An 8,648-nucleotide genomic window follows, 5' to 3' on the forward strand; every position below is an offset into this window, starting at 1 on the left:
GGACTCACATCCAACCCAAGTGGTAGCGGGAAAATATATCGATCACGTGAGGAAGGAAAGCACTGGAACTCACATCCAACCCAATAGGTGACGAGGAAAATGTCTGCTACATTGAGGAGGAAAACTCTAGGACTCACATCCAACCCAAGTGGTAGCGGGAAAATATATCAATCACGTTAGGAAGGAAAGCACTGGGACTCACATCCAACCCAAGTGGTGACAAGGAAAACATCTCCCTACTCAGAAAATATGCAGATTCAAACATGTAAATTCGTGGTGAATATGTGAATAGAATATGAAAATATGTGACAAAATCAGAATTTAGGTACTGACTCGGAAATGAGAATTGAAATTTAGATATCAATCTCAAAAAGAGAGTCGGAAGTTATGGACTGACCTCGAATATAGCAAATCAAAAACATGTGACTGATTCGAATATGTGAGAATTGAAATATAGGGACAATTCTCAGAAGAGAGTGTCGGAATTTAGGTATCGACCTTGAATATGGTGAATCAGAAACATAAGACTGATTCAAATATATGAAAATTGAAATATAGGGACAATTCTCAAAGAGAGTTTATTGTGTTGAATTTACAGAAATGTGTTATGTAAAAAGATTGATTTTGTTGAAGAAGGTTTGTAGAGTTTTGTGGGGCTTTGTGCAGAATGCAAAATTTCGCGGGGTTGGAAGAGAGCTAATACAAATAAAGATGGTTGTGTCGCACACACAAAGGGTAAGAAACTCCGAAACAGAGAGAATTCACTCAACATATTCATTTTCTTTTCTTGTTGTTTTTATCACATTTAATTTTTCAAAATATGTCTTTTAAATTTTAATTTTAGTTTGTTGATTTTCAAATGAAAATTATTTTGTTGTTTGTTCATTTGTGATTATTTTAATTTGAGTTTTATTTTATTGTTAAAGGTTCGTTGTTTCGTTCTTCGTTCATTGAAATTCTGAACCAACACATGATTCGTGGCTTCCATCCATCGCAAAAAAGGCACATTTCTAAGAGAAATTTTCATTAATCTGCTCCAATCAAGATTTCACAGATTGAACATAGGCTAATGCCTCAAAAAGGTACAATATATAGTCCATATCAAAGTACATCTAAAACATCTCATGCCATGTATACATCGTAGGCTGAGTATGTTCGATACATATCATGTTGCTGTAAAAAACAGTGAACCCTCTGAACATCTGTATCAGGTATGACGAGCTCTTGATCGAGCAGACCTTCTAAGCCATGCTCTAATCCATGCTCTAGGATAAGAGTTCCCTTCGCATGTACTTAGAGGTACAACCCTCTCATAGCTCATAATAGCAGTTCTTCTAGTTCTGGGTCTAGCTGAATTCTATATGGTGCTTTGCTGTCATCCATCCTACGGAAGGTTACAGACACCCTACGGTGTCGCAACACCGGGATGCAGTGCTTGGCGACATCTGCCCCGTTTCCTTTCAGGCCAAAACTGAACCAACTGTAGCATAATCTCTATAGCTCCTTTAAACTCGCCAGGGCCGACAATGTCAATTTCTTTTCCAAATAATATATTTCTTTTGCTCATGAATGAGACTGTGCAGAAGGGCCTCACAGAATCGTTGTGGTCTATGTGGGAAGGGATACAATCACCCTTGTCACAGATGTTGATGATGCAACTATTTGGGATGCAGGTAGCTGGCAGTACGTTCCAAGTATGTTCCATTCCATCTGACCATCCTCTTGATCATCCAATTTATTATAGGAGATAGTGGATCTAGCTGGTCATGCTTGAGGATCCCCGATGGATTTCCTTGTCTGTCATTTGTAAAATTATAACAACAGCCGCACTGAATGGTGATTCTTCCTTTTCCTCTCATTCATTTCTTCGGCTCAGAGTATGTTCTTTCCATGAGAAGGTATGCTCGGCCTCTATCCCTCAAATCAAAGATGCAGTTAAGAATGCTTCTTTCGTCACTTTCGGAGAAGACCCTGGTATACAGCTCTAGGACTTCCAGTATGTTGACAAATCTTCCTTGGACTTCCTCATAAATTCAAATTCTCTTTTATTCACCTTGCTTATTTTATAGTACTCCATCATGCTAAGCATTCCTTCATTAGCAGGAACCCAAACTATCGCTGGCTTATCTGAAACATGTGATTCAACATCTAAAGGGATGTACGACTCTAGACTCCATGGTATATACTTGTCTGTCCTCAGTGGGACGTTTGTTTCATCCATCATAAAATATGTGGTCTGAAACCCATTGGTGGTGATTTATACTTCTCCAATGTATTGTAGTGTTGTAGCTGTAGGACACTGCAGTCCAGGCATTTTACAAAGGCCCCTTTGGCTGATGTCCCTACAGGTATCTCGGCGTTGCACGTCGGGCAACCCGTGCATAAGGAATATGAAGTTGAAGGTGTCTCTGGCTCTGCGATGAACCCGGGTTCTTCATCTGTGGAGGGTAAGCTAGAAGAAGTCTCTTTCATGTCTGGATCATAGATATTCCCCTCAGGAATAAGGGTGAGAAAGTTGTTTGCTTCCTTCTGACGTCTGTGTTCTTCCCTTAGAAAAGCCCTCTATTTTTCTGCGAATGGCATTTCTGCGCTGAGTCCTGCGTAGCGAAGCGTCTAGTAGTTGTTCATTGTTGGCGGCTACTACGGCTCCGGCTGGTGTAGCTATCATGGATGTCAGATGGTTGGGCCCCTCCCTCGGGTCCTGATCTATCATTATGTTCTTTCCTTTATGTGATGTATTTCCTTTGGCAGCCACCCTCAGCAGTGAAGGCAGTTCCTCCTTTTCTCGGCAACTGACTACATTCATCAAAGGACCTTCATAGTCCATATCAACATGGTTAAAGTCCATGTTGAATTCTATGGTGCCATTCTGCGGTGTCATTTCCTCATTCAGTGCGAGGCTCCAGCCATCCTTGAAAGTAAAGATCAGCCTCAGTCCCGACATTTTTCTGCAGATGACAGGAAAAATGTCAGTGGGCCAAAAACGAGAACAAAACAAAGTATTTATTAAAGTAAATTTTAGTTTGTTTTGGTGAAGAGAATTGTTTATTTTATGTATGAATTTTGTTTAATTTAGTGGAATATTATGTTCAAAAGTAGAAAGGAGAAATTTCGAAGTTTAAAATTTTTCTCAAAATTTTCATTATATTGAGGTTAATTACAAAATTTGGACCCGGTCATAGACATTTGGCCACATTGATAACCCCAAAATAATCAAATTTTCAGTTTCAAAGCAAGCAAAGGCAAGCAACATTAGGTTGTGTGATAGGTTTTCAGGTATCGTCCATTTATTGGTAACATGGGTATTTTTCCCTAGAAGTCCACTAACTGGTAGGCTCCTCCTGTGTAAACTTTTTCAACGACAAATGGTCCCTCCCAAGTTGGCTCAAATTTTCCACCTATTTTGCGGCATGCAAGAATAGGTCTTTTGAGCACAAGTATGAGGTCACCAACTTTGAATGTCCTTGGGCAGACCAATTTGTCATGGGCTTGTACCATCTTTGCTTAGTAAAGCTCCAAGTGTTGTTGTGCTTCTAGTCATTTTCCCTCAAGACTTTTCAGTTTTTTAAGTCTAAGTTTTTCATTTTCTCCTGTTGTGAGTTGGTTGGCAACAGCGACTCTAAGAGACGGTGTCTGGATTTCTAGCGGTAGCACGACCTCAGACTCGTACACGAGCATATAGGGTGTACACTGAGTGGGAGTCCTGAAAGTCATCCGGTAGGCCCACAAGGCTTCTAATAGTTTATTGTACCAATCCCTTTTATTTCATCCAGTGTTTTCTTCAAAATTTATACCAGTGTTTTGTTTCAGCCAGACCATTTGCTCTGGGATAGTAAATCGTAGAGTATCTCCAATCTATCCCATGTATTTTGACGAAATTATTGATTTTGGTGCTTTTGAAAGCTGTCCCATTGTCAGAAATTATTCTTCGCAGTACTCTAAAATGGTAGACAATTTGGCTTTTGAAGAATTGAAGGACGTACTGTGTTGTAACCTCACGCAATAATGCTTCCTCTGTCCATTTGGAGAAGTAATCTGTAACGATAAGTATAAACATGTGTCCTTTGGAAGATGGAGGGTCTATCGGACCTATTACGTCCGTGCCCCAACACTCGAATGGCCACGAGGCAACAGTTGGGTGTAGCACATTCGGAGGCTGGTGTATGACCACCCCATGTACTTGGCATTGGTGACATTTTCTGGTTGTATCCATGGAATCAGACATCATTGCTAGCCAATAATATTTGAGTCTTTTGATCTTCATTTTCATTTTTGGCCCTGACTGATGAGAGCCACACAGTCCGGCATGTACTTCTTTGATAATATTTTGTGCTTTGGCTTTTTCTTTTTTCAACCACCGTAGCCACATCTGGCCGAATGATCTTCTGTAGAGAATGTTTCCCACCAGGCCGTAAGACATGGCCCTTCTTGTGATATGATGTGCTTCAGACTTGTCTTCTGGCAGCTTTCCATTATGCAAATATTCTATTAATGGCCTGCGCCAATATTCGTTGATGTTTGTAACTACATTTATTGTATCTTCTTTTCCGAGCTTGTGTAAAGTTTCAAGGTCAATTTGAGACAAGACATATCTTCCTTGTATTTTGATTTCAGTGGAATCGTCCAGGGACATGCCATTTCCTTAGCGAGTTTTGCTAGAGCGTCGGCATGAGCATTATCTCCCCTAGGAATCCGATAGAAAGTCACGTTGGGGATCTACTCCAGCAGCTGCATCGTATACTGATAGTATTCTACTAATTTCAGAATTCTGTATTGTCCGGTGACTTGCTGGATGACAAGTTGAGAGTCGCCATAAATGACAATGTTCGTTATATCCATTAAGATTGACACTTCCAACCTGGTGATTAAAGCTTCATATTCTGCTTCATTGTTGGTGCACGGTTCTGTCAGGTGGTATGAGAACCTCAACATAGCTTTATCTGGCGTAACAAAGATCAAACCAATCCCTGCTTTATTTGGTATAACTGTGCCTGATCCTTTGTCTTTTCTAGCTAACGAAGCACCATAGAAGTACATTTCCCAGCGTTGCGCACTGGAGAATTCCATTTGTAGTATTTGCTCGTCTGGTAACTCATCGCTGAGAGAGGACCCAGCTAGCAGTGGGTGTGTAGCAAGAAAGTTTGCTAGTATCTGTCCTCTAATAGCACGGAGGGGAACAAAAGTTATATCAAATTGCAATAAGATCATTGACCATCTTGCTAAAAGTCTGGAGAATGTTGGTCGGGTCATCAGATATTACAACGGATTAATTTTCAAGATTGGGGTAATCTTATGAGAAAGCATGTAATGTCTAAGTTTTTTAGGAGCAGCCAAAATAGGAGGTGTCATTAGATATTGTTTAACATCTTCAAAGGCCCGCTGGCATTTCCCTTCCCAAATGAATTTGGCATCCTTTTTAATTAATGCTGAGAAAGGTTGACACCTACCTGAGAGATTGGAAATAAAGTGTCTCAGATATGTCAACTTCCCCTGGAAGGAACGTAGTTGTTTCAAGGTTTTATAAGGAGGCATTTCCAAGATAGCTTTAATTTTATCCGGGTCGATCTCGATTCCCCGATGACGGACAACGAATCCCAAAAAATTTCCCATAAGTAATGTCAAAGACGCACTTTAAGAGATTCATTTTAAGGTCATATCATCGTAACCGTTTGAACACGATCCTCAAATCTTACAAATTGTCTACTTTTTGCTTACTTTTGATGACCAAATCATCCACGTAGGATTCTACTTAGTTGTGAATGAGGTCGTCTAAAATCTTCATCATTGCGCGCTGATATGTAGCTCCTGCGTTCTTTAGGCCGAATGACATCACTGTGTAGCAGAAAATTTCAATCGGTGTTTTGAAGGCTGTAAGTGTTGCATCCTCGGGAGCCATATTGATTTGGTTGTATCCCGATGATCCGTCCATGAAGGAGGAAGTTTCGTGTGTTGAAGCGATATCCACCATCATTTCTGGTATTGGTAGCGGAAACTTGCCTTTGGACATGCTTTGTTCAAATCCCTGAAGTCTACACAAACACGGATCTGTTCATATTTCTTCTTAACAGGTACAGTGTTAGCTAACCACGTGGAGTATTGTTCTTCTTTTACAAAATTGGCGTCTATTAATTTCTGCACCTCGGTGATGACTTGTTGTTCTATTTCGATGCGCATTCTCCTGGGAGCTTGTTTTATTGGGGTTATATTCTTGTCCACCCCAAGTTTATGAACTGCAACCTCTGCTGACAGTCTTGGCATTTCATCGTAGCTCCATGCGAAGCAATCTTTGAATTCTGATAATAGTTTGATCAATTCTGAAGATTCTTCGTCGTTGAGTAGAGAACTTATAAATATAGGTCGGGGTTGTTCTTCAGTCTTGTTCTTCAGTCCCAAGGTTAAATTTCTTTAACTCATCGACAGTTGACTTGATTTCCTCCTCAAATTTTGGCGAAGCAACTTCTATTGGTTGATCATTAGAGTTATCCTCTATATCGAGGCAATCCTCTTCTGACTCACTAGTAACAACCATGCAAAATTCAGAATCATCAACTGGTCTGACTGTACCAAATCTGAGACCCTCTTTTGAGTTGGGAGTTTGACTTTTAACATTCCATAATTTCTCAAAAAGTTGAAATTTATCTTTTGGCATTTGTTTTGGTAAGTTTTCCTGTTGAATTAACTTTTGAACATAAGGCGAAAAGTAACCAAAAGGAAATTTCATTAATTCATTAGGATCATCATCCAAATTTACATGTTTTTCAAGCTCAGTAGAGGTAGAAGCACTGTAAAATTTGATCGGATTTGAACCAACACAACAAACTTCCTTGACCTCTAAACTCTTGACCTTTTGAGGGAGAATCAGAGTAAGAGAATCAGCATTCACATAGTAGTTTATCCGATCATACATTGTTTCATATTCATTCTTCTATGTATCTTCTAAGGATATATTCATTCTTCTATCATACATTGTTTCATATTCATTCTTCTATGTAATCTCATACTGTATCTCATACTGAGGTTTCTTCTATTTTGTCATCATATTTCATCTTCGGAACTGTCTTCATTACCAATGTTGATAGTTGGCTTAGTCCGTTCAACGATTAAGTTGATTCTTCCCCATCCACGTCCTCGGCCTCGACCTCGGGTGCGCGAACTAAAAGAACCTCCACCAACTCGTTGTAAGGGAGTGGTGGAAGATCGTTGAAGCGGGGTTGACTGGCTTCCTCTTTGTGATTTTTCTGAATCTTCATTTTTATTTGTGACAATTTTGTGAGAGAAGACAATTTTCTTTGGAGGCGTGTAGCAGGCAGCATCTTCATGGATACCAACTTCATGCACTGAAAATGGTTGTAAGTCTCCTTTGATGCAATTTTCTTGACCATCTTTGCAGTACTTGATGCATTGGCGTAAAGATGATGGAACCATGTTGTGCTCATGAATCCATGGTCGACCCAGTAGAGAATTAAAAGAGGTCTCGGCATCGATGATATGAAATTTAGCGGTTGTCACAAGTTCTCCAATCTTCATTAATAATGTAATTGATCCAAGGGCTCTTTCTCCCTTTTGGTTGAATCCTCTTAACATCATTTTATCGACCGTAAGCTCTTGAGCTTCAATATCCAAATAGGTTAATGTCTGTAGACTCATCAAGTTAAGAGATGCTCCATGATCTACTAAAACTCTTGACAACACAAATCTGCCGATGTTGATGGAGATGTAGAGTGGACGGTTGTGGTCGGCGGCACCGAGCAGCAAGTCTTTATCTGTGAAGGTTACCCCAGGCTGTCCTTTCAATGAACAAAATTCATCTGAGGATGTGCTGGCCAACTGAGCTAGGCAAATCTCTGGGTCAAGCAAAGCTATAACCAGAGACTCTCTCATCTCCCGTGACAGGATCAGAGCATCATAGATGCTTAATCAGGTCGGTAACTTCCTAAGATGAGCTAGCATGTTGTAATCTACTTTGTATGATCCTCCGATTTTATCTTGATTATGTGGTTCTTCCACTGGTGGAGGTGGAGGTATCTCTTCTTGGGTCATTATTTGCTTTCTTTTATCTGTTGGAGCTGTTCTTGGTGGTAACACTTTTCCGCTCCTTAAGTTAACTTTCATGATTTCTTCTTCTTGAGCTACCATTGTTGAATCTTCAGGTTTTTCCTCTTCTTTGTTGGAAATATCTAGTTGATGGTAAGCGGTGTACAGTGGTGCTCGAGAATTAGCTCCTTGCTTCCAGTGTTGTCGTAAGCAGTGTCATTGATGTCTTCTTTGGACTTAACAATGATTTCATCAGACTCGAGTATGATTTGAGGATCATTTTGGGGATCAAGATCGAAGTTATTGGTCGTAATCAGTTACGTTATCACTAGAAACAGTTAAAACGTAGCCAAAATCACAATCATTATATTCATAAGACCTCAGAGGGACAAAACAATAATCGTACAAAGTCAAGGGTTCAAAGATTTTCTTCCCCGAATCTGAGATAACTAATCTGGTAGAGGCGGCCCCTATTCAACCCCCCCATGCTATCTATCTTTGTAGTGACTCTTTTCTTCTTATTTTTGTTTTTTACAATGACGGATCTCCTGGCGAAACCTTCATCTCGGGCTTGGTATGTTGCGGACTCTGAATGGAGGCTTGTCTTGATGCAG

This window comes from Phalaenopsis equestris, unplaced genomic scaffold (genome assembly GCF_001263595.1).
Source record: "Phalaenopsis equestris unplaced genomic scaffold, ASM126359v1 Scaffold000149, whole genome shotgun sequence".
Classification (NCBI taxonomy): domain Eukaryota; kingdom Viridiplantae; phylum Streptophyta; class Magnoliopsida; order Asparagales; family Orchidaceae; genus Phalaenopsis; species Phalaenopsis equestris.